The sequence below is a fragment of the Ceratosolen solmsi genome, unplaced genomic scaffold (assembly GCF_000503995.2).
Source record: "Ceratosolen solmsi marchali unplaced genomic scaffold, CerSol_1.0 scaffold11, whole genome shotgun sequence".
Classification (NCBI taxonomy): Eukaryota; Metazoa; Arthropoda; class Insecta; order Hymenoptera; family Agaonidae; genus Ceratosolen; species Ceratosolen solmsi.
The window spans coordinates 6582983-6610620 of record NW_011948416.1 but is presented as its reverse complement, the minus strand read 5'-3'; the positions used below and the strand labels follow the sequence as shown (position 1 = coordinate 6610620).

At 36.0% G+C, this 27638-nt stretch overlaps 1 protein-coding gene across 1 annotated transcript in view; it reads right to left on the bottom strand.

The window, feature by feature from the left end:
- The window catches only part of LOC105359481 (uncharacterized), a 165374-nt gene extending 140209 nt beyond the window's left edge, over positions 1–25165 (bottom strand). The window contains exon 1 of the mRNA XM_011496094.1: positions 24882–25165. The gene's annotated coding sequence lies outside the window, so the exon portion shown is untranslated. The remainder of the gene's footprint in view (positions 1–24881) is intronic.
- Between the last annotated feature and the right edge of the window lie 2473 nt (positions 25166–27638).

The window sequence follows — 27638 nt, the reverse complement described above, 5'->3', positions numbered from 1 at the left end:
TTATCTTACTCGACTTATCGGATGAAGTGAAAACGAGAATGAGAGTTTATTCGGGGAGAAAAAGGTAAGCAACTTATGAAGTGAGATTGTTGCGGTTTTTACGTTTATTGAGTGAAATAATCGAAGCTTACGAGATCGTTCGGGTGTTGCTAAAACGATCGCTGGAATATTTCAATGTTGATAAAGCGAAGTTTAATATTGAGACGGGAGAGTTTAAGTGATTTAGAGATTAATAATTAAGAAATTTATTTATTTAGCAGCCTCGTGGACTTTATCAATATCGTGAAAGCGATCTTCCTATTGAAGTTTGTTTAAAGGAAAGTATTAGACATCCAGCTTTTACTTAGTAAAGAGAAAATGCGTTTCGCGTAAGTACATACGTGCCATCTTCTCTTTGATATTAACGACGTTATTAAAAGGACGTCATTTGTTATTGCAATAATTGGCAAGAGTTGGCTATCCTCGGGAGGTTAAGAAATATTTAAAATTTAAAATATAACAGAATCATAATAATGTTAATAAATGTAAATGAAATGCACATACAACGAATGCATCTTATTTATTTGCCTTATTTTTTTCTGTTCATTTCTCTTTACGCGAATCGACAAATGAAGTTAATAATAAAATACCACGAACATATATTCGAAATAGTTTTTTTCCCAGCTATTACTTGCCAATAACCTTAACATCTATTAAATTATCGATGTTAGCGTTATTGAATTAATTTCGCATTTTATAAACGGTACTATCATAACAGTTATCAAAGTCATCAGGACTTGTTAGCGAGATCTACACGATTAAATTGTGAAACAGCTACATCATTACGAACATAGTTTTTTATGAATTAGTTCCGGTGAAGTTTAACAGTCTAAATGGATCTAAGCAAATTTATTATATGAATGGACTGTTAAAATGCACGTTACTTAAGGTAATTGTACTTTACTTTACTTCTAATCCAACTAATGTTGTACTCGCTGTTGTATTTATTTGTATTAAAGTACTATTATTTAGATATTTTTTATTAATCTCTAGAGAATTAAATTTTAATTACCATTACTAACAATTTCATTATCAAATGTATTTATACGCTGATTATTAAACTTCCTATAATTATTGTAATTCATCTTTTAAATTGCCTCATCTAGGCAATCCTCGTGTAAATTTATAGGACGAATTTTGTATACATGTCGAGGAAAAATTTCAAAATTCTCGATCATCTCAAATGTAATTATTGCTCAAATATAGTGCTTTGTGTGTAGTGTGCAAAAATGTATAATTAGCGTCGTTAATGGAAGGCAGAATGTAATGAGAAACGCGACCTCTTCACAAAGGGCGTGAAATATATCTATCCATCAAACCCTTAACGCATGCCAGAATCAGAAAAATGATCGAGAGAAAGAGAGAAAGAGAGGAGACGATGATGAAAACCTTGTAATGATATATTGATTTCCCGCATGAAATGTAATATTCTTCAATGCAGCAACTACTAACCGACGTATTCGATCTGAAAGCCTCCTTCCCCCTCCGCTGTACCGAGCTGTAGAATCATCAGTGTCATCAGCGTCCATAACTGATGTAGTAATAGTAGTAGTAGTAATATAGCAGTAGCAATAGCGGTAAAAATAATAGTAGCCATATAGTACTGCTATTAGTAGTTATAGTAGTGGTTGTTCGTAGTGTAATTATAATTGTTAGAAGTAGTAGTAGTAGCAGCAGTGATCGTATGGTTGTAGTGGTGAGTCTCCTTCAGCAGTAAACGAATTGCTTTGAGTCTAACGTGTTTTGGCATTGTTCCTTGTATAATAACGGGGAGGCAGCGACTTTATTCTTGCTAATCTTCTTGCTCTGTCTTTGACATACAACGCGGCCCATTTCCAGCGAGCGCCTCTCAATCGACTTCAATTAGGGCTTCGTTGTGGTTGCAACCACCCGGCAATCCAGTCTGCTTTCGTTCAATAAAAGACTCTTCCATTATTCGATTTTTTATTCTTGTTCGTGAACGTATGGACTTTTTTTTCGTGAACATACGTGTAAGATAGCTGATTGAGGAATTCGATTATAAAAATTGAAGAGCCAAAGCGTCTGTTAAAATAACCGCTTGTTGAATGTTCTTCAGTAGTCTGTACTGCCTGGCCTCTTATTGACCTTTTTTTTTCAACGTTGACAAATTGTAATTAGGGTCAAAAATATATTCAGCCCATAATATCACGATATTTTATCATTTACTAGCATTAATATATTTCCATTGTATAATCAATAAACTTTATAATCATTAGCATTGAGTTATTAACGCGCGTGTGCCCGTCTATTTGTATATACATACATATATATATATATATATATATATATATATACGCTAGTTATTCCATTCGTTTCACATATGATTCAAGACATTTCTTATGGTATAGTATGCTTCTAATGAATTTTCAACTGGTCTTTTGAATGCAAAAAAAATCGTATTATTTCTTTTGTACCCAGAATAAAACTTTGTACATAAAAAGATTAACCATTCTTACAAACTTTTTTTAAAAAGGTTACATTGACAAATGATGTACAGAAATGCGAACCCTTCGCATCATTTTCACGACCTTCGCGTCACTGCAGTCCTGAATAACTGGAACACTTTTACTACCAACGACGATACAATAAAGCATGACACACTGTTTTCACTATTGCGCGTTTCTTCCTACAGATCATCTCTTGCAATTTAACAAAAATATATCAGCATTCATAATAATGCTCTATAGGATTTAACGATGTAATAAATTTATTTATACGCCCAAGAGTGCTTGAATATATTAACACACAATTTATTGCATTAAAAATTTTTATATATATATATATATATAAATATAATATATATAAAATTCAATTTATATTAAAATTCATATATAAAATATATAAAATACAAGTCTTTATATATATATATATATATATATATATATATATATATATATTTATAGACTTGAAAATAAATAGCAAGTCTTGTCTAATTACGTAGAATGAATGTACAAAATATCATGTTCAGGAATAAAATTTCATTTTGATCAAACACATATTTTCATTGTAATTGACACTTGCGATACATTGTTTGACAATTGTAATAATTGTAATAGTTGGCAATAATAATTTATTAATTATTTACGTAAAGATTGTACAATTTGTCGATAATCTCGGGAACAAGTATCCAAGTCCACGATAATAATATAAACATTTTATTCAAAAGTAAAGCTCTCTGAGAGGCGAAACGTTGTTTCCTTTGTAGAGGCAAAACCAAAAAAGTGGCTCGTGCCGTCACGGAAACCTTAGGCTTGCAATATTTATCATGACTAAAGTATGAAACGACAATTCACAATTACAAAACCGAGACACTTTAGCGAAGCGCAAAAAAGTTCATCTGCACGGGTAAACATCGGACGTTATCCAACGCACGACTACTCTATTAGTATCGTCGTCCACGGCGTCGTCCTCAACGTCATCGTTATTATTATCATCGTCAGCATCATCCCCCTGTATGCATTAAAGTTCTTTTCGCGCTGGTCGCGTGTGATTAGCGCATCGCGAGCCGCGGAACAGGTTTCCAGGTTGTGGGCACAGTAGGCGACGAGTCCGAGCGACATCAACGCGAGAGTCCCGGGAGGATCGTTACAGCGCGCTAGCCAAGCATGTCCTTGCAGTTCCTTGAATTTCATCTAATTGGCATCGCGCTCTCCCCGTTATCCTCGCGCAAATATGCAACAATAAATGCGGGCTTGTCCGCGGATAGTAAAGGCGGTAGCCTGACACCTTTGGCCCCTAGTCGCGAGATTTCTATGTCGTTCCGTTTCACAATCTTGCGGCCAACATATTTTATATTTTATACTTTCTTCGAGCTGCTGCCGAGGCACTTAATTAATTTTTATCGGCAAGGATTTTTCGAGACATCAGCTCGTGCAAGTTATTCGGTGTGTTTGTTCCGACGTTAACGAATTTCATCTTATGCAATGCACAATAAATTGCTCAAATGTTAACTTAATTATAATTAATTTTGCAAATTTTTATTACGTAAGCTCCGCTAACAATGAAAATTGTCGTCGTTAATTAAATGCATTTTTTAAATATTAATAATTTATAATTTTATATCGGCTTTTAAAGCGTTGCGTTCAAGATAATACTGTTGGCATTTTTAGATTCAAAATCACTTTATAATTAATAATACAGTACATTGGCACGGCATGAAACAGGCGGTAAAATGCTAGGTTAATATAATTTAATAATTATACATTGTACGTAGCTCAGTGGTTGTGGCCGAAATTAATGTTTTACAATTTAGCTAGTAATCGCGTGTATAATTACCTCGTGTTCAATATGCGAACGCTTATCGGAATTATAAGCACTAAGAGATAACAAAATTTTAACTTTACAAGTTGTTTGATGATAACTAACGTAGATCAAACAAAATTTATGTATACGACGCTAAACAAAACAAAACAAAAAAAAAAACAAGGAAAACAGACACCCACGTATTGTGAAATAAACATTTGTAAACAATATAACATGAATTTCGTGTTCCACATGACTACTTTGAAGCCACTTTTAGAAATACTTTACAGTTTTCAGCTAATAATAATGTCTACACCTAGAATATCTATTTAAAAGTCAAGAAATCAACGCCCGATTCAAAAATATAACACAAATTAGAGAGGTGCTATCAGTCGTGAACAATGGCACTTTGCCATTGTTCCCTTCCACATGGCATGACTGATAAACTTACGAGTGAATTATCGTATCGTATAACTAGACGCTTTTCAACCGGAAGCGATTACTGTGACTCCCAACACACGGGAATTCTATTAGTTGGTAATGGCAAAGAATACCATTAATACTGTCTCCCGACTATCGAAGCACGAAAACGAAAATACGATGGAAATCAGTGGAGCCACATGTTTAATGGGTTAAAAAAAAAACGACGACGCGCACGTCCTATTTTTTGTTCTAGGTCAATGAGAAGATGATAGATACTTGGTATTATTGCTACATAGATGAAAAAACAATGGGATCTTCTTCGCGCCTGAGCTTATTGTCTCTGGGATGTTTAGCTATATTTAAGTCACTCGATGTGCCAACGTGACATTCCGCTCGTGTAAAAATGTATTAACGATATTTAATTGTCTTTTATTCGTGTTAAAAAATCCTCTCCCCCCCCCTCTTGTTACTGCTAATTATGTACGTATTCAATCAACACATGTATGCAAGTTATTTGATTACTTTTCGAAAATTCTGTATTATCATACAATTAATATTGTCATTGCACATAATAAATTCTATATCGTTTAGTTAAAATAAAAATTGAATATGGATTTCGATTTTTGTTCAAGCAACTGATTATCTTAGACTATAAAAATTCTAATAAAAATTTAAACGGGTCAGAGAACCAAACATTAATCATTATAAAATTGCTAGAACAATTCGAGTGAGCGTGCGCGAGCACACCCACAGACTAGTTCGACTAAATTTAAACGCATTGCACGTACATAGTTGAAGCTAAGATGAATTTTCATTTTTTGACCGACAATGTATTCTTAAATAGGCTACCACTTACAGCAAAAATAATTTATTACTTAATGAAAAATATTTCATAAGGTGCTTGAAATGTAATTTCGATTGTGAGAAAGTGATGTATCTTTGTCGATTAACCAAAAATATTTTATTATGCTAAATTTACGTTTATGATAATTGAACCTATTTGAAGGCATTAGAAATAACTACAATTTATGACACGGCATTTTATTAATAATAACACTTCCCATTCGCATAGTCATATATTTTTGTAAGATTATAAATAAAACACTCCATTATGTTATATATAAATACTTCCCAATAGTATTTTCGATTCAATTTATCCATTAGCATCTGCACCACATAACAAGACTGAAAAGCAATAAGTACATGAAAATAGATCGATACTCAACAGTCTACAGTACAATAATAATTTACAACCTGCGATTATACTTAAACTTGACAGCGGAGAATGCCGTTCTCGTTATTTCTTTAAGCAAAATCGTTCAAGCCAGCTATTTCAACAACCCAACGCGCAAACTCAAAACACAGAGAAAAACAAGGACTCTAGCTCGTTCGTTAGCTTCCGGCATTCTTCTCGCGCCTACGAATTCAGGTCACAGGACGTTACCACGTTTCGGCGCTGATAAAAGGCGCGTAGGCTTCGGCGCGACCTCGTGAGAGAGAAAGAAGGGAACCTTGTGCACGATACGCGTGCTGAGGCACAATGGGAAACCATATTTATAGAATGTGAAACACACCGACGGAAGGAGGAAGCGTCTCTGACGGCTTGCGCCTGCGCAGTCGACGCTTGAAAGAATGCTTTTGAATTTATTCGACGGAAGCCGCGAATAACCGTGTCATCGGGGATTTTGCCTATTCGTGTCCACGAGCCCTTGACCGGGGTTTCCATGCACACCTTCAGTGCCCCTCGTTGCCGAGGATAATGGGGAATTTGAGATGCCCGAAGGAGGTTAACGAGGTAAGGAGGCCCCATAGTGCCCGAGCACAGGTAAATTTATATGGAGGCTCGGTGGATTGTCAGTATCGCGAAGGTAGGACTTGAAAGCAACCGCGGGTTCGCCATGAAATACGACCTTTTCTTTTGCAGATTCGTAGCTAATCTGACATTCCAGCGCTTCCACACTCGTGGGACGATTTTGAATGACTGTCCTTGTAAAAAAAAAAAAAAACTGTATTTTATTCGCTATATCGTAATTAACGAAAGGGTTAGGTGTGACTCGGGCAACACGCAAAGTCAATATTATCCATACATTGTGCCCCCGTAGTACGCCAAGCTCGTTCGATTAACGTCGTTTCCTTCTGCTTCGTGCGCAATTCTTCTATCTCGTGAGTATCAACAGCAGCATCTTCAATAAGCGCGAGCAAATGATTGTGATGGCAATTAACGCGTGCAACATCCGACCATTACATCGTTCGATACGAATGTAATGAGAGGACGAAAAGCCGAAGAATCGCTCGAATTTTGCAGTCACTTTTTCTATTCGGCCGCGGCGTTACTGCTCCGGTGATAAAATAATCGGCAGGATCGTTGCACCAATTGCACAGAATTGCACGGGCCCTAAGTCTACCGCGGCTCGCTTCGACCTTTCCATCACGAAGCAACTTGGCGATTCGCGAATAAAGTGACGCGACGCGGGCGAATTACGGATTCCGGTGGGAGGCGGCAGATTGGGGGGGAGGTGGGAGGGGGGAGGGGGGTGAGAGCGATTGCATAATTTTGAGAAGTGAGTCGTAAGTTATGGTCATAATAGTGTAGAGTTTTAAAATTTAAGCCTATACGTGTTTTGATATCGATCTTAATTGATGGACCTGTTGTTTATGACGTATTATAATAAAATGAATCGATTTGCCGGTTAAAGTGCTTGCGATATTTAACCCGATTGCTTTATGGTTCAGTGCGATATCGTGCTTTAATATTTCTTCAACGCTTTGAATCACGTTTATCGATTTATCTATCTACAATGTAACACACAATTTTTCATTATACAATAGGCAATTTATTCAATTGAAATAGAAAAATGTATTAATTGCTCAAGCGTATATTTTTATAAATTTCGAATAAGTTTTTATGTCTTATCGACATCGTTCGTTACACTTTGTACGAGTAAGTATTACCACTCTATCAATTTGTGTTTGAACTAAATAATAAATACTAAATATTTTCAATAAATAGTTAATAATTGTGTGTTTGTGTGTTTGTGTGTGTGTGTGTGTGTGCGCGCGCGCGCGGGTGCACCCGTGCTCAACTCAATTATAATTTTAATAAATTATATTCATTATCATCGATATTAATGGCCAAACCAAAGAACGTGTAACAATACAACACTGTATTCTTGGAATTCTATGATTATGATTAATTCTGTATCGACGCTTACAGTTTGCCATTATTGTTTTACTTTTAATCTTAAAATTACTACATTCTATAAAAGTCGCGCGTTTTTGAGATTTCAACTAGAATTAAAGCAAACATCTATAAAAATAACAAATCATAAATACGAGTCTGAAATTCAAGAATGTCGTTGAGTTTGTGAGCAATTTACGATGTTTATTAACGAACAAAGTTTCATTCGTACTCCTCAGCATTAAACGAAATACATTTGTCATGTAATTTTATGACATTATAAAACTTGTAAATGTTATTTTCTTACTTACAATGGAACTCGGCTACCGACGAACTATCTCGATTGTACGTAAGAAGGAAGGGGGCTCATTTGTACCGGTGTAGTATTTCACTTAATCAAATAATATAATATTTTCTTAGTGTATTTCAATCGATTATATATTACTGTTATTTATTTAGTCTATTTTTAAACAATATGAGGTCTTATAATATTTTACGGAAAAGTATTGGTCAGTGGCTTATGATATAGATATCGCATTTGAGAGGTTATTAACGTAAACACTGTAAATAGACCTTTGCGAATACAATTTTATATTACTATTATCTACTATATGATTGTGAAAACGATTGAATTGTACGTTTATTATTGTAATGGAAAAATTTGTCTTTGAAATTGCCTTATAAAATGTGTGGGTTTTCAGGCAGATCTCATAATTGTCTGTAATTTTCTATTTATGCTTGTGCGATTGCTTGTGACATTAATTTGCGAAATCATAGATGAGAAAAGTATGGATGAGCAAAAGTACAGATAATAATAATAAATACCATTAGGAATTGAGGAAAAGTTCTAATATGTGATAAAGTAAGGTATTTAGTTGGTCTTAGTTAAAAAGATGAATTAAAAGCTTTTAACGACTGCTAAATATTTAACTCTTATCGGATAATGTATGATTTTGTTGCTTGTTGAAAACTTACATAGTCGTAATGCAAACGATCCAGCCACTTTATTGTTTATCAATTCATTTCAATTCACTTCATTTATTGTTGTAATTATCAATTGACTGTTAGTATTCTATCGAATCAAGTGCAAGTCTAAGGAGAATGTAACGGTTAAGGTATTAAACAACAAATACGTTTGACAATGCATAGATGACATCAACAATATCAAGCCGAGCTTAATCTTGCGACGAATATCTTGCGCTACTTATATTATTCTTTTAATCACTCATTGTTGAATTCAATCCAGTCACACAATATCCACGCCAATATTTCATTCGATGGCAAACAAACAAAATGCTAATTAATCTCCGTAGGGTCTCGGAAAAATGCAAGGTATTCGGGTAATCAATACGTGCATAAATTCTTATGCCGATGACAAAAATCGTAGAGAAAATGTAGAATCGACAGTCGGTGAGGAGAAAGAAGGGCTAATCACGGGCGAGTGCGGTTACTTCGCTCGAGTTCCACGCAATCGGCATAAACAATTCCGCGGCGTCGATTTGTAATGCAAAGTACAATTATTATCGCCAGTGCCGCGTCGGCCTCCGCTCTCCCCACTGGCATGCCCTGGAATGCCCGACGCATCGGCTCGCGCGCATGCCCAATGGATCGAGGGATGTTGCCTCGACATGCACTGAGATAAATGGCTCCGATTGTTTTGAATCGAGGGCCGAGACCTTTTCATTTGCGCGAGTTAATGCGCGTCGCGATTAGTCGGGGGAGAGTGAGTTAACAGTGAGAAGTGATTAGAAAACAATTTTAATGATGGAGGACAGTTGGTTCGTTTGAGTTTTATGTGAGCAATAAAGTTTGGCCTTTTTAACTTCTTTATCCCTTTATTTATTTCTTGCTTTGTTTTTCATGTAATGTCATGCAGTATGGTGTCGGAGCTTATAAATCGGCACGAACAATTCACTTTAACGAAATAGCAAAGTGATTCATATTGGACGTTATGTCGCGTATTTCACAATACTTATTAGACATGTATGTAAATTTTTATTATGGAATTAAATTGGAACAACGATGAAAGGTAATGTATATGCTACTGGCTGGTTTCCATGATATAATGGTATTTTTATAACAATGTTGTAGAATAAATGATATGTATATATTGTCTCGTGTCTATAAGTAAACAATTAAATATATCGATATGTACGCCTACTTTATTAATTGCGGATGAAAATAATTTTGATAAACTGTATAATTGTTAATGTAATCCTTCTTTATTTGTTTCTCGTTTTTTTTTTGTTTTTTTTTGTTTTTTTTGTTTTTTTGTTTTTTGTCTCTAATTATAATCATATCCCTCCTGTACAGTGACAACGATGCATTCTTTCTTTCATTTAGAATTTCTTATTTACGCATGTCACACAAAACGTAATTATAATTGACAAATGTCTATAAACGGCAATACATTGCCATTTTATAAGAAATAATGAGAAAGCTTCTTGCAAAACAGCAAGTAAAAAAAGAACCGTGCATGGAAAAAGTATGAATATTATACTAAACGATCGATGATTTCTTAGAAAATATAGTCGTGCACGTACACAACAACCACTTAAATATATCATCATTACACTATTAGTGGGTTTTAATTAAAATTGATTTTTCTGTGTGGCCAGTGGCTGTTAGGCAAAGCTCATTCAGCTGCTTGAAATGAAAAGGAACGTTAAATATTATGTATATATTAAAGAGCTGATTACTCATTGCAGTGATAAATTATTGTTACAATGTCGCGGTGCCAGTTTTCCGCTCGAGTCACGCGAGCGTTGGCTCCGCGCATTGTTCCTTTACGAAAATTATCGCACAATAATACCTACTAATGGCATTCATAATGCCTTTTACGCCTTGGATATCGGAGTCGCATAAAAACGCAGACTGCGCGCACACACTCGAGACCAATTATCGGTTGTCGGCTTGGTCTGTTGCGCAACAATTGCACAATAATCGGCGTGTAACGTACGCTCCGCCCGCTGTATACACATCCAACAAAGTTGGGCAGAGGCTTAAGACCGGGCGGAATTGAGAAAAATGATCCTATAGAAGCGGCGACAATTACCCATGACAACATTGGGTTACATTGTCCGCTACCGACTCTCTCCTCTCTCTCTCTCTCTCTCTCTCTCTCTCTCTCTCTCTCTCTCTCTCTCTCTTTACCCGCAGACAAATCGGATGTCAAAGTCATCCGTCCCAATCTAAATAAAAAGCCGTCAATGTCTCGCCCGAGGGATTTCGACATGGAACGCACAAGGCTAATAAGGCCTGTGCACCGGGAGAATGAGGTGTAGTCTTGCGAGGACAATGCCGGATAAGCACAAGGAAGTATTCCTTTGACAAGCAAAGACACGAGCTCAATCCCTCGTGTATTTTGCACGAGTGACAATCGTGATCTATCGATCCGCTGCATCGTGTCGATCGTCGCCTCCCCCCCCCCGACTCCTTATCCCTCCCACGAGCGGTGTATGTTGTTTCGCGTCGAGTTTCTGCATCGTAGAACGTGAAAATGTACCATTGTTGCTAGAGTGTATCACACAATGTCTTATTATTTCAGAGTTGTAAGATACAATGGATTTGCGCTGTTGTGGACGTGGATTTATTTCCTGCTCTCTTCGTAATTCGAGTTCTTAATTTCGGCGGTAGGTTAGTGTCAAGTGACTGGCATGGATTAGCATTAATTTTTCTCGCAAATATTATTGTCTATTTTTATAACTATAATTCATACTATCGCGCGCACATTGAAATGCCGTGTTTTTTCCTCCTCTATTCTTGCAATCGTCTTAAATATTATTTTTATTTAGATAATTCGTACGATAATTTTCACCTACCTGTGTTATGCGTAAGCATAAGAAGACATTCGCATAGAATTCGCAGCAGATATTTATTCGAAATACTGGAAAAAATCGAAACGTCAAAGCAAATTTCATCCTCTAAATACTCTCTCGTCTCACAAATGTGTGTCATATATTTCACGCGTATGCCGCTAAATTACAAACATTCGCGAGAGCAATCAATTAGTAATTTCTAAAATTCACAAAAGTACACCCAACACCGACAGCAGAAAAAGAAAATTTGCATTTTATCTTCGATTTTATCTTTGAATACTAAAGTTATTTAGACAATTAAAGTCGCAAAGCAGTTTCAAAATACATTTAAGTAACTACACTAAGCAATAATAAAAATAACAAGCATATAGATTCCCTTGGTAAAGCAGTTGCAATTTGTAGATTACGAGTCATTGTTATAAATAAGCTCATTTTTTAAACGGACAGACATCATTATTAATTGATAAGGGGCTTACATAGTTGGCTACTTTTTTAAGTAGGTGAAATTTAATAGAAGTTCCATCTCCCCGAGCTATTATATAAATTTAAAAGGTACGTGCTAACATCTAGAAGCATCCGACCAAACAAGCATTTTTCATGCGATTTGCATGCATATTAACTACTGACAAGCCTTAATGAACTTTGTATCTCGATCAAGATATACAGATTGTTATAAATGCTTCGCGGAATTACACACACTGAAATACACCACTGAGACGAAATGGGCCTACACTTAATTAAATCAAGTCGGCTAAAGAGGGCCCTTTACAACTACAGAGATCCCTTATTTCTGGCTATTTTTCATTCTGCTTGTTCTTTTACATCATTAAACGTTGCAAAAATATTCAAAAATATCACGCGATTATAGATGCGGTGAGTAATACTTATCCGTCGAGGGAATGGTGGTTGGCCACCAACGGCCATCCAAGCATCGATACCGCGCTCATATAATAAACCAAAGCATTGTAATTGAATGCTATTCTTCCATAGACACGGCGCACTCGCGTACAAATTATTCTGACGATATTAAATATTGCCGCGTATAACTCACAGCGTCTAATAATCACATTCGCTGAACAACAAAGTCTACTAGTAATGCCAAGACGCCGAGGAAGGAAAATATTTGCCGAGCATTATGAATGAGTAAGTAATATTAATGACTTGGCGATATTATTAAGAGGAAACGCCGACTGAGTAGCGACGTTCAATTTCCCATTATCGCGAATCTTTATCGATTCCCGATCGTTCCGATCCTCCCGTTTACACAATGGTCGCATCCTCCCACTACCCTGCCGCGCCTCGCCCACATTGTACTCCCTCCTATTAGCCAGCCATAGTCGCCCTAACGAGCCTTGCCGAATATCATATCCACGACGCGTCCAATGTCTCATCGAGTCGAGCGCAGAGTCTGGTCTACATAACGCCGAATCCTCCGGAGATACTCAACTAATTCAGGGCGACTGAGCCTTCTCGCGCGACAAAAGTCCGCGAGAGTCGCATTAGCCGGGCATTACGACTGCGCGTGTGTCATTGCAGCATCAGGGCCAGGGTACAATGAACGGGGCTTCTCTCTCCACGCCACGTGTACTTACCCCCCTAGTATTCGGGACGTGCCGATGCGTAGGGCAATTGCTCGCCGCCGCCGATGCGTAGGGCAATTGCTCGCCGCCGCCGATGCACAACGACGACGTGAAAGGAGCAGCGACTCTTCGGGATGCCTAGAAGCTACCGCCGCGCCTTCTTCCGCGCACTATAATAAGGGCTTCACTCGTACGCTCTCTCTCTCTCTCTCTGTCTGTCTCTCGTTCTCGCTCCGTCGTTCTCTTACTCTCGCTCATTCGCTCTCTCGCTCTCTCTATATCTATAGCATCTATATAGCATCATGGGAGTTTTGCATGATTTTACCTCGCGTCATAAACACCGAGTATAAATCATCGAGCCTGTGCTCTCGGTAGTGGCGGTGTTGGAAGGGATCGCGGGGATGAAAGGGGAAGTTGACGGCCGCGTTCCTAAGGATGCGTATGAACGTGCGGGAGAAAATTAGAAATGGGACGAGGAGGGGTGATGTACTGGGAGGAGGCGATTGACATGGATGAGAAGCAAAGATGCTGGGCGAGGATCCGGTACTCCCTCGTCTTCTTTTCATGACTTTCTCGCCGGGATGCGTGTCGGAGAATTGATAAATACTTCGATTGGAATATGAAGACGTTGGGACTAATGAAAAGGGATGATATATGTCAACGAAGACGTGCCAGAGAACGTATTCATCCTACAGAGAGTCTTTTAACATTGCGGGATGGTTTTAGGCGTATTCAATGTACATGATCGTAAGGTGTCGTGTATATGTCAATGGCATCACGTTATGTTCAATCGAAATTATCAGCAATGTACGACAGACGAGAAATCCAATCTCTCTCTCTCTCTCTCTCTCTCTCTCTTTCTTTCTCTTTTAAGACATAATAAATAACTCTATGTTATATTTTCACCTAAATTATTAATATCGCACATTGATATTTAAAAAAAACCTATGGCCGTATGTGTGCACGTGTGAATGAGTCGTATGTACTTAATCGAAAATCAACTCTAATGCACATATCAATATAAAATGTAACTAAAGTCAAATACCGACAGTAATGTATTAACAAGTTGATAGGTCCGCTGACAAAAAGGTTATTACTGTTTTGCTACACCCATTTGCAACTTTCATAATTCCATCTTTATCTACATTACATATTAAAACTAGTTCAAAGCTCTAAGTTTTTCATTGACATAACCGATATTTTATTTATTTTGCTAGAAAAACATTAATAAACCAGTTATTTTATATTTTATTAGATTATCGATTCAACTTTAAATACATTATGTATAAAATGCTTAATAATATTAGAAAAATTAATTAAAAATGATTGAACCCAGTCATATATATATACGTATATATACAATTTCATTTTTTATTGTTTTGTATATTTAATACTACAGATGAAGCTCCTATTTAATTTTTTTTTTTCTTTGTAAGACATAATATATAGAAATTTACGAAAATTTATTAGTTTTTGTATTTCTGACTTTTATCCTGAACTTAAGCTTTAAAAATAAATGGCCAAATGAAAAACGTCTCAATGGCTAAATTAAACTTAATTAAAGTTGAACTAAAATTAAAATAAAATTGTACAATTATGTAAATTATCAAATAGTTAATCGAAATGTTAACGCATATCATTTTTAAACAACCGAGGAGTAATTGTTATATGAATATATTAAATAGGTTCAACGATAAATTAAGCATAAAATAACCATATATCATATATAATGTATAAAGAGGCATTTAAGAATTATTTTCTTAAAAATTTAATGAAGTCGTTGAGATTATATCGAGACGTTGAGAGAGATTTTCTAAAAGTAAGACAAATCAATGCTGCATACTCGTTTTGAAATTCAAACGTGTTAATATATTTTACGACATAAACAACAACTACTCCAGAAACGTTACTTTATCACCTATTTGATCCACCTTATGTCTCTAATGCTTAGAGCTTCACTTTTGATCCATTTCATAGTTTTTGCTAAGCATATTACATTGACGTATCTAATAAAACAATTTTCTAAAAAGTATTTTATTGATATTTAAGATACATATTGGTTCTAAATGTAGAAACGTTTTTACGAATCAAGTTTTTCTTTGCACGCATGCGTGAATGCCACCTTCACGTTCGAAGCTTGCCTATGTTGTATTTATGAAAAAAGGAAAATTGTTATTCTCAAGCCTCGAGCCGGGATTACGCATTTTTTCTACCCACTAATATGGCAAATCGTATTACACGTTTAGCTGTCTGTGAATGCCTACAACCAAAATACAAAATAACAGATCCGCAATGTCGAAGCGGAAGGATTTGTCGAAAAAAGTGCTCGAGTGATATATATATATATATATATATATATATATATATATCACATATACCAAACTCGGTAAAATTCTCTAATAAGTGCAAAAGATGCTGCAGCAATGTAGAATTTATTATTGAAAGGAAGTGCGCGATGATTTGTATCTACGTAGCGATAAAAATCAAATGATTTAAGTCGCAATTGTTACGCAGCGCAAATGCAAAACGATAACAGCGTAACAGCTTGGCGATAGAAGCACTCTGGCTGTTCACGAAATTATGACGAAAGAACTTAAAGGGCCGAACGAACGAATGAATAATGTACAAGATAGGATATTGGAAAGGAGAATAGTATGCGGAAAGAGAAAAGTATAAATAAGGGTATCGTATAGGCATTGTAACAGACAGGAGGAGATGAGTAGCCGCCAACAAACATCTGAATCCTGAAAGCCGCCTCAACCGAGAGGCTGATTTTTCCACAACCGATATGCCGACAACAGCACAAGAGGGGCGTCGGCTTCAACGAGGTTTGCTTCCATCGTCTATACTCGGCGGAGGAGGAAGTCCTAAATTTTTGAGTTAACTGAACGAGTGAGGCCAATGTGGAAAATAAAGGGCTCGGATTTTAGAGGATGTTCGCTCCAAGTCGTTTCGCCAATTGTTCCAAGCCGTTTCCAGTCCATCTGAGTGAAAATATGATTTCCTCTTTAAAGGTACGGCCGAGGGGTCTGCCTTAATTGCATGATCAATTGGACTTGTACTCTTTGCACACTTGCATCTTAATGTATCCTGATTTTTTCGTGCCCCCTTTCCTCCGCTGCGGCCCTCGTTAATATCTAATTTAATCCGAGGGTTTTAAATAAGAATATGACGTATAAGTATTATTATTGATGTTAGTTAAGAGTATAGGCGTGTGCAGGGGCTATTGACACTCGGATCAACCAATGTACCAAGTGTCGTATTAAATTCAATATTATCTATGTCCTTTAAAAATACTATTCACGAATTCGTTATTCATTCTGTTTCTTATATTTGTTTTGACGATTTCAATATTTTTGATTAACAATGATAAAGACAAGCGGAATAACAACAGCATTTAAAGTCTAGAGTGCATGTTTAAAGAAACACCTCTACATTTATGATAAAAAAGAAAAACAAAAAATTATTTATTATATCATTAAGTATATTCACTATCGTAAAGAATCGCTAAACTATCGTTCAAAATTTTTTTTAATAGTAATCGCAACAACAATACATTAAATTAAAAATTAAAATTACAACGATAATTCATCAACGAAAATTTTTATTGACAATAAATGTAAAAAAAAACATAAAGAAAACATGACAATTATTTAAAGTACGAGTGGAAGAGAAAATGCTGGGTAAACGTTTTTATGTACTTGTTTCAGACCCATTTTATGTTCAAAGTCATGTAGTTAAATAGAAGATGATTAAATTTCAAGTTAAAATTTATGTAATTCTAATAGTCTTTCAATAGTATTACTTTTTAAAATGCAACTTTCTATTATATGAGTTAAAATTTATGATCGAATAACCTTAATCTACGGGACTGCGTAAATTTGACTTTACTTATACTTTATTTTTATTTGTAGTTTGCCAAACAATTTTATCGAGAGTATTTCTGCCCACCGATAAACCCATATCGGTTATGATGTTACAACAGGCAATTTTACAACGACCAGAGAGAAAATAAATTAATTATACTTTGAAGCATCGTATCGTATCTACCAATACGTAGAGAGAGAGAGAAACAGTCGAAACAGTTGCAACTATAGTTAAAATTTCAAATTAAATTAAATAAATAAATAAATCCAATGCAAATACTAGCCACATATTAAAATCCACGGCTCTATTACATTAATCGTTGCATGAAAAATATTAACGCGCGCAAAATATGCAGATAGTAAAATTTTTCAAACAATATATAAAGAATATTTACAGCGTATTAAATTGCGAGACAAAATTAAAATGCAGTGCTTTAAATTAGCTGTTTTTCAATTACAAAAAGGCGCGTGAAATATCGTTTATAAATAATAAAGACTCGTCGACAGTAATGCACCACGCCGCAGTAATAACGCAGCTGATTTATTTTCCCGCGCCGAAAAGGAAAAAGGAAGTAACGAGCGCGTCAATCTCGAACTGTGTCAACATTAACAAAGCCCCGTACAATGATTAATGGATACGTCTCGTTTCTTTTGTTTTCTATTCTAATTTCAGCGTACACGCCCTTTTTTTTCACATCGAGTGGTCCGCATCGTACGAGAAAATTCGATACCTGTCGAGGAAATAAAATTCAATTCTCCCTCTCTCTCTCTCTCTCTCTCTCTCTCTCTCTCTCTGCGTGTGTTAAGACGCGGCGCAACTCAGATGCTCGACACGTGTTACGCTTTGCAACGGTTGAAGCGAGGTAGTCGATGAAGTTTTTCCACTGCGGTCAATGTGCCGGTGAAGTAATGACTTCCCGCTCTCTCATAGTGTCGGTAGCCGTCCCGATCGAAAGAAATTCCTTCGAGATTGCATATTGCAGAAGGTGATCAATGTTTTTTGACGATGTAGGAACGACGCCCGTCAAAACGTGACTCGGTGACCTTCGAACGACTTGACGGCTCGATTATTCCGTTTGTCGATCTTCGATTGCCTCCTTATTTTGACGAGTGCACGCTTTTCTAAAAACGCAATTTCTAAAAGCCAAGTTGAATACAGCGGCAAATATTCAATGACGAGTCGCCCTTTAAAATGGTTCAATAATATATCAATTTATTTGCCGACAACGGAAATTTATCTACACTGTACATTGGATCGTTTACAATTGCAATTCATTATTATCCTTCACCTCTTGATTTAATTGGTGTCAAAAATATTTTCAAGTATTTGAAAAAGAAAGCCTTTCATTGTAGCCACAGCCGTACAAACAAAGTAACTCGGTAAATTATCACGTATATCACCTCTGTAGCAGTTACCCAATAAGTAGTACTCTTACACATGATACTACAATACGTACAATTTATGCGAAATTTCTATATATTGTTCGTAATAACACAGTCTACCACCATACGATACGTATCATTTACGCGAATAACGCGCATTACATTTGGCGCGATCGGATCCACGTTCACCACCTAAATATTTATCACTCGGGCCCTAAGTATGAAACGCGCAGCCGGAATGTGAATTCTAATGCTCAATGCCGATAAACTAAGCTTTCGCCAAATCATTCGAGTCAATCGTAAAAGCAGCTTACGAGAGCCTGCGCCTGGACAAATGCTTTTACGGTGCGTTAGAGAAACCGGAAAGCGGGTGCCGTGTGCTGTTAAAGGAAAGACGCGTGCGAGTCAGGTGATGACGATCCGCGTATCGTACACCTGTCGATTCTCCGCCCTCTTCGTTACAAGAGCACAGCGGAAGGAAAGGGAGGATCGAGCCAATTTTCCGATATTTCATACAACAGCCGGTGAGTGTGTAGCTGGTTTGGAAGTGATGTTGGACGCGGGAGGGCGGGATCGGAAAGCAGAAGGTGTCAATGGTGGATGCGTAAAATCTCGGTCGTCGACATTGAGAAACGCGGGGTGAAAGGCCTTTGCGCACATGCGCTTTTCGCCTGAGTGAGGAGGACGAAGCTGAAGGCGCGCACGGCCAGCCAAGGTGTTGAACTTTTTTTGGTTTTACTTAACGGCGAGTTTGACGCGCGTAACTTATGGGATTACTCGAGCTGCATTGATTTTCTCGGCCAGCGCAGGGCTAATGCATTTCTTATTGTAAGCCTTACACGTTACATCTCAAGTGTTTTCAGTTCAATGTTAGGAGGTAATTACAAGCGTATAAGTAATGAAATGTAATCTTTATGGAGATAAAGGTGGAGTGTTTACGTAATTGATGGGTATTACTCTATTAAGCATTTAGATTTACGACGACATGCAGTGAATCACTTTTGAGTATGGGATCGCGCAGCGAGCATTATTAATTTGAGATTGTTGGCAATTTGACAGGTTTGGATGTCCTTATTGCGGTGAGAGCTGCTGACAAAATAACCCCAGGGAAGCATGGAGAAATACTATGTGGAGCATGGATTGGATGAGATGTGAATTCACGGTCACGAATGAGAGTAATAATTGCTGGCCTCGATTAATGATTTGAGGCGAAGACACTTTTTGAAAAATTTGTACACTTGCGAGCGACGGTTTATGTAAATGCGATTTCCGATGATTAATGTGCCAGCGGTCAGTGACTCAATTTATTTAAAAATCATCATTTTCCGGGGTTATTTTAGGTCAAAGAAGGTAAAAGAAAGGTGCAGTAATTTAAGCGTCTTGAGCTTCTATTAAATAATCAAAATATAAATACAAAGCTATGATTTGTGACAATACCGTACCTGTGTTGTAGCCGCAATGGGATCTTATAGTCGATACAACTGTAATAGCTGTTTCATTAAAGCTTTTTCAACGTTTGCAATGTGCAGGATAATACGTAATATTCACTTAAAAAATATTGTTCCGAACTATCTTATCCAAAAAAAAACTTTTCTTTTTCTTCTCATAACCTTGAACCGCAACCTAATAAATATTACAAACAACGACAACAAATGGTTGTATCTATTCGAAATAAAACTTGGAAAATAACTTATAGCAGCTTTTAAAAATATTTGTTAAAAATTGTTATTGAAATATTTTCTTTAAAAACGTGCGTAGATTGTATATAGTAAGTATGTTATTACATCTAAATAAAAATTTTGGGAATGCACATCCTTGTAAAATGTAAATTATGTCGGTGATAAAGTCTACGAAAATCAGTATGAACGTGTATGGATAGCAGCCGAAAGTAAATTTTAAAGATAAAAACATAATAAATAGCAATAAATAAATTAGAATTAAATAATAAATAGCTTTGAAAGGATATGATGATACATTCAACCCAAAGCGCATCAGAAATGCGCAGTGTATTTTACTTGCGTAACCGAAAGAAAAAATTAAGTCGCGAGTTGGTACGTGAACTTACGCGTCACTGTATACCATTAATCACTAATTAATTACAAACAGGCAACGTACGAACGTCATTCGTGTCACGTATGATTTGGCGCAAAAATAGCTAGCAGTAATTGTTGATTCTGGCGGTTGGAAAATGAAGAAGAAACCAGCGCCTTACTATAGTCGAATATTGCACGAATCATTATAAATATGTTGAGTACAGTCAATTAATAGTAATAATATTCTAATACACGCACATCTGGTTTAACAGTGTGATATTTAAGATTATTCAATTAATAATTTACCTCAATGACATGAAGTATTTGCATTTGACTAATAATAATAACAGTAACGAAAACAACAACAATAACAATAATAATAATGATAGAATTTTGTAATTGAAGAATACTACTTTTACACATTCAATGAAGTATTTACATTTAATCTTGTGTTAGATGTTCTATCCAATTATGCAAATTAATTCAGCAAATGAATGGCTCGGGAAAAAATTATACAAGCTATTTGTATTATGTATAATGTCGTTTGCCATACGGCCATTAGTATTAAAATATATGTTTAAATATCATATTCAAATTATCGAATAAATTGAAGAGCAATTATGTTGCAACAGATTGAAGAATTACTTTCATTTAATCGACAAATAAAATTGTTCAAACTCTTTTAAATAAACTCCGGCAGCAAACTAGAAAAATAAAAATTTATTTCGAACCTTTTTAGAAATAAATGAAACATAGTCTTTTATATCTGTGTCATGTAGATTTTTATGGAATAAATTTATAATACATTTGTTACATATCAGTTATTTATTATTACTTGATTAAGTAAACAGTCAAGTGTAGCTAACTTTTAATTCTCTTGCTGTGAAAGATTATGTACAGCAGTCGAATAAACACGTAACGACTTGGGCGCGTTTTATATTTGAAATAGCATTTGCGTCATGGGTAAATACATGCAAACACGAGAATTAAAATAAAACATAATAAGGGAATCGGGAAAGAGAGAGAGAGAGAGAGAGAGAGAGAGAGAGAGAGAGAGAAATGTTAAAGAAATTATGTACGTAGTAATAAAAGCCATGAAAAAGTAATTTTGCATACATTTTATTGCAATATTAAAAAATTTAAGAACATAACATTATGGAATTTACCTATGAAAGCATAATCAATAATACTGAATTGTTCAAACAATTTTGATTAAAATGGTAAGAGAAATTAATTTCATAGTTTTTTAAAGCTATTTTTCTTCAGCGATAACGTTTATTATATATAAATTGTGCGCAATTAAAATAAACTAATTGATTGTAAATTCTACGATATTAGAAAAAATATAAAGTGCTCCTCGCTAGAATTCGTTCGCTTTAAGGACTGCAATAAGCCGGTTGTACTATACTGCTCGAGATAATCATGCATTTTAACTTTTTATAAATGAAATCCGTATATTAGTTTTTATAAACATTCTAGATAAGATTGAAATTATTACGCATTTTGAACCATATATTTGTATAATCGTAACAGTTTAGTAAACATTTTGATTGATTACTCTTTTTCTTTTTTATTGATATTTTTTAAAATTGGCTCTTTTTGCCATAATGTAATGATTCTCTTCAAATATGATTACTCGAGAATTATGATAAAATATACACCAGAAAAAATATATGCCGCTGTTAATCAAATAACGATTTTCGGTAAGTATTCTAAGATTTGTGGAATTTATTTAGATTAACATCAATCGTTATAACACATATAACCTACAATAACCTATTATTCCAATTTTTCGATTCAATATTAAATAATTTTTTTTTTTAATTTACAGATTTTTGCACAAAATTTTTCGCCAACTGTATTTGAACTATTATTGGCTGTAATGACAGAAATTCCACAATGACCTACGACCATGACCTTCGTTTCTTTTATGTCAGAATGGCAGAAGTAGAATGTCACTCCCCCGTCGAGCCGAGGACCATGTCCCTATAACTAAAAAATAATCGGACCTATGCGAAGACTATATCGATAACATCTGGATAAAAGAGAGCCTAGTAGTAGAGATTCGCGACATCACTTTTATTTGGAATATAATGAGCAGTAAAATATGGATGTAAAAAAATTTATGCTAGACTCCTAAAATACAAGGTTTTTGTTTTATTCAAGGAATTTAGAATTCTTGCATAGCATATGCATACATCAATATATTTCTCCCATTCACTTTCTTGGAATAAAATATAATTTATTTTTGTTTTTCTCCTTGGTGTTGAAATGCGAATGATGCGTTATTTATGATGAAAAAAATTTGTTCTCTCTTGTGGTGAATTTCTTCTTCTGGTATATTTTTTCATCTTTAATTTACAATCCAATTTCATTATTAATCGCCTTAAAGAAATAAGATAAATTAAGTTTCTAAAACTTTGAAAGCGCCGACTCGAGTGTAATTGAATTTTCACTCGATTATTAAGAGTTTTCTTAACGAGTGATAGTGAAACAACTAATATTATAATTAAATAGATAAATCATGAGATATTAATGGTCAATCTTTGGTTATTTTATTACAAGCACGAATTCATAGCAATAGAATATCTGGCAATTGAAAATAAAACCTAAGAGGCTTTTGGAATTTTAAAATAGTTGAAATAGCTCTGCCAGCGTGTAAATGTTTAATTCGCATAAATGCATAATTAAAAAAAACAACAACAACAAAAAAAAACAAAAAAAATATTAAATCGCGATAGGCTAAGGGCAGCCTATATGAAGAAAAAAAAGAGAAAGAAAGAACAAAAAAGAAGAAGTAGAATGTGACTATTCGAGCAGTAAATGTCGTTCTTGCGCGATAAAAAATTCTGAATTCAAAATATTTTTTACAGCTAGCTACGCTTATAAGACTATAAATTATGTTAATCAAATGTTATCAGCTGCCTCTTAATGTATCTACAATATTTAAGAATTTACTAAGCGTAGATCGCTACTCAGTTTTGATTAAGCGTTTGGCAGTAATATAATCTATCGCAAAAATCCGACACTGTTATTTAAAGCAAATATTACCTGTCAAAGACTGTTATCTCGTTTAGAATGGTTTTCTTTATCGATAATCATTATCGCTTGAGTTTTTTCTAAAACGAAAATTCCATTGCATGTCCGTGAGTCATGAGCATAAGATCGTAAACAACGGAGATGTAATATTACAATGTAAGTCAATGAACTTGTAGATTAATAAACCAATGTATTAGTTACGTAAACATTCCAGTAGACCGATTTTCCAATGTGAATTTTATTTTTCAAAAGTTGCAAGCTGCTCTTTTTTAGAACAGTTTGGCTTTGCACGCTTTATAGGATCGTTTGAGCATTAACTGCTTCGGCGCCTATATAACTCGTTGTTTTGTCAACTTTTACGGATTATCGACGACCATCCGTTATTATGGGTAGAATTTTTTTTTTTTTTTTTTTTTTTTTACCAACGATCGCCAAAGTGACCGATGTATAAGCCTTGGCCATTCGTCAAATTAATTAACATTACACGAACTTCGGATTTGCATAATGAAACATATTTTATTCCCGCTCAGCGGGCACATTTTATCGTTCGTAGTAGCTCAAAGCTTAACCCATTTATTAAACATCAGCATGTCATTTCAGCGCGCGGACTGAAATTTACTCCGATACATTACTTTGATACAATTTCCAAGCGCCATAAACACTTGCACAAAGTAAATCAACACGGCCATTTATTCTATACATTTTAAGTGACTTTATACAAAAGCCCCAGAAGAGTCGCATAGAGATAATCGGGATAACGCCTACAGTAGCGTCAATTTGATAAAATTAACGAGAGAGGCAGTTTTTCACCATGATCGGGAACGCTACGCACATACGACACGAACTTGAAATAAGAATTATCGGAATCGCGAGAAAGGATAAACAACGCCAGGCACTTTATATCCCAATATCACGGACGAACTCCGAATTGTCGTTTTGGCGGACCGATAAAGCGCGTCACTGTTAATACTCAATTAATCACTAATCAAGCCGATCGAGCTCTGTCTCTTAAAATTTCGAAAAATCTACTAGTCCTTGGAAAAGGTGCACGCGATTATTTAATCCTCTTGCAATCCTCTACTCACACCCCCACCACCGATCACCCAAGTTTTATTCATCAAAGGCCGTCTCGTGACACTCGCTTGCGTCGGCAATTCGCAGGTGAATCGGTAACGGGGCCCTAAACCGATTGACCCGCTAACTAAATAAAAAACCCATTCAACCGACCAATCGAAAGCGCCGATTAGTCCTAATCTCACCTCGAAGGACACGGGAGATAAGATTGTCGAGCGGCACTTTCGTCGACTGGCCTGGCCGGTCAATGGCAGCAGCGGCGCGCACACACGTGCTCCGCTCGACCAGCTGCCGGTGTCACGGTCCGGTTCCACCTCCGGGCGCTCCGACTCCCGCCAAATCCAACTTCTCGCGGGGCCACCGCTGCACTTGGCTCCGACATGTGCGAGCACTTGGCACACCCGTGACCACCGAACCAAACAACAAACAGAACGATTCACTGGCCGATGGGCTACACCGTCACCCCCCCTTACGCCCCGTTCACACACTGACAATAAGCACGGCACAGCTCGGATTCGACTCCGGGCGCTACAAAGGGACGGCGGCGGTCTCTTACGTGCCGGGCGCGCGGACATAAATGTCTAACTTGCTCGGCGGCCGAAGCGATACTGAGAGGACGACGGAGCTGCTGTCGACCGAGGCGGCCGGGAGAATCGAGCGCCGCTGCAGCTGGCCCGAGGAACCAGCGCCGCCGCCGTCGTCGTCCGTCAACGCGCGGGCCCGGAGGGGTCTCACGCGGGGGAGGAGACCGAGATAAGGCGATCGTTCGGCTCCTGTGCACGCTGGGCCCTCGACGAAATACGGGAGAGAATGGCCGCGCTAGTTCTCATCGGCCTGGGGGTATTACGGCTGAATGCGGGGGCTGAGGCCCCTCGCTGTAGCCGGGCTCGTGCATTACTCGAATTGCCGAGGAAGCTGTCGAGGCTGCTAAGTACGCGGTGTGCTGCGCTAAGTGATGGAAATTGTAAGCGTTGCGATAGGAACGTGGCATTGGCCACGACGTAGAGAATTTGGAGGAGTACGAGCGAAAGAGGTGATGATAAGCTTCTGTAATCAGCGGACCATTGCAATATTGTGTCGAACAACATTGATAAAATGTCGGATATTCGTAATAATAGTGATTGCATATTAATAATTGATGAGCGCGCTATGTTGAACAACGATTTCATTCAAATTGCGTTAAGTTTCAATTGAAATGAAGAAAATTATGCTCAAATGTTATTTTTACACCCGATTTTCAAAGTACTCCAAGGCAATTCGGTTTTCATGTATTTGCTTTTTTACGTGCTTTTTTAACGAATTGACGCGCTTGCCTGCCTTTTATTGAACATAATGCCGACAAATATACTAAATATTTCTATTTTATATTTACGCAGAGTTCATGGTTTCTTGACACTCGATGCATTATCACTTTTTGCAGTATCACGGAGTAACAAAAAGAAATCTTTAATAGGACCCGCAATAGCCACAACACTCGGCATTTTCCGTTGGTCTGCGTCTAACGCTCAGCTATAAAGCAATATGGCGATCGTGGCTGGACGGAAGTCATCTGCTCGCGTAAAGAGAGACAAGTAGAGAGAGAGAGGGAGAGTGAGAGAGACAGAGGGAGAGAGAGAGAGAGAGAGCGCACGTTCGCTCGTATCATGATGGCTAATCGTAATAATGACGTCACGCCGCAACGTTTAGAATTCTACTTGGTGTCTCGTCTATTTAAAATCATGTATAACTTTATTCACTTTATGTACATGAAATTTCTCTCGACGCAACCTGCACTTTCCGAAAAAACCGGATGATTTATATTTTTAATATCACTAATGAGTAAATGGGGCGATTTTTTATACAAAATTATCGCTGAAAATTGTGAAAACTACTTTTGTTTTTTCTTAAGAAGAAAATAAAACGATAGTTGGAACACTGAAGCTACGTAATAGGTATCATATTTTTTTTTCTTTTTTGGTTTTAAATGGAAATATTTGCATTTGCAAGTAAACTTAATGGTAAAATACATTTCAGTAAAAATATATATTAACGTTCCTCGTTACGTACATAAAAGATATATAATTATGCTACCGCGTCTGGGCAGTGCACCATCGGCAAAATTTTATTAACGTTTTGTTGAAACAATGCAAGATGCTATTTGCAAAAGCTACAATCGCTACTTAAAATGCCTGTATTTGTACGTTATATTGACATTGTCTTGGAATACTTGGCTTAAAAACCAGTTATTTTTATGATTAAATACATTTTAGTGTTGAACAATATTGGTAGTGCAATTTACTAAATGCTAAATCAATTTTGACAATACGATTCATAATCGTATCGTTTAGATCGATTACAATATTTTATTCCCCTGTATTAGTATTATTTATATCTTTTAAATATAAACTATGTTAAAATTAACAAAATTTTTAAAGCAATTATAATTTTTACCTAAGACCGAGTCTCTGCAAAGTACACAAACAATAAAAGACGAAATATAAGAGTTAAAATATTTTATGTATCTTTTCATCATAAATTTCTAAAATGTAGGTATGATTTTTTTTTTTTTTTTTTGTTTATTTTTTGTTTTAAGTATTGTACGTATAAATTTAAGAGAAAGTACAAGTTATAAATCTAGTTAACTGACATTATGAGTCATTGATTAATTAACAAGGCTTATTAACAGCAAAATTTTTAAAATAAAAGTTAGAAAACCATTTAATAAAAGAAATATAATTAGTTATTACAATAATCATAAACATTAATTTATTTATTTAATTGAAATTAATTTGAAATTAACTGATTAATGAATTTGTCGGTCTATCATTTTTATCAAGGCTCTCTATTTACAAAAACACACATATTAATCATTATTTATTATACAATTTCGTGAACTAGAGATATTTCAAAAAGGATAAAGAAATGCACACAATAATTATAAACAATATGAAATTTCATTATTA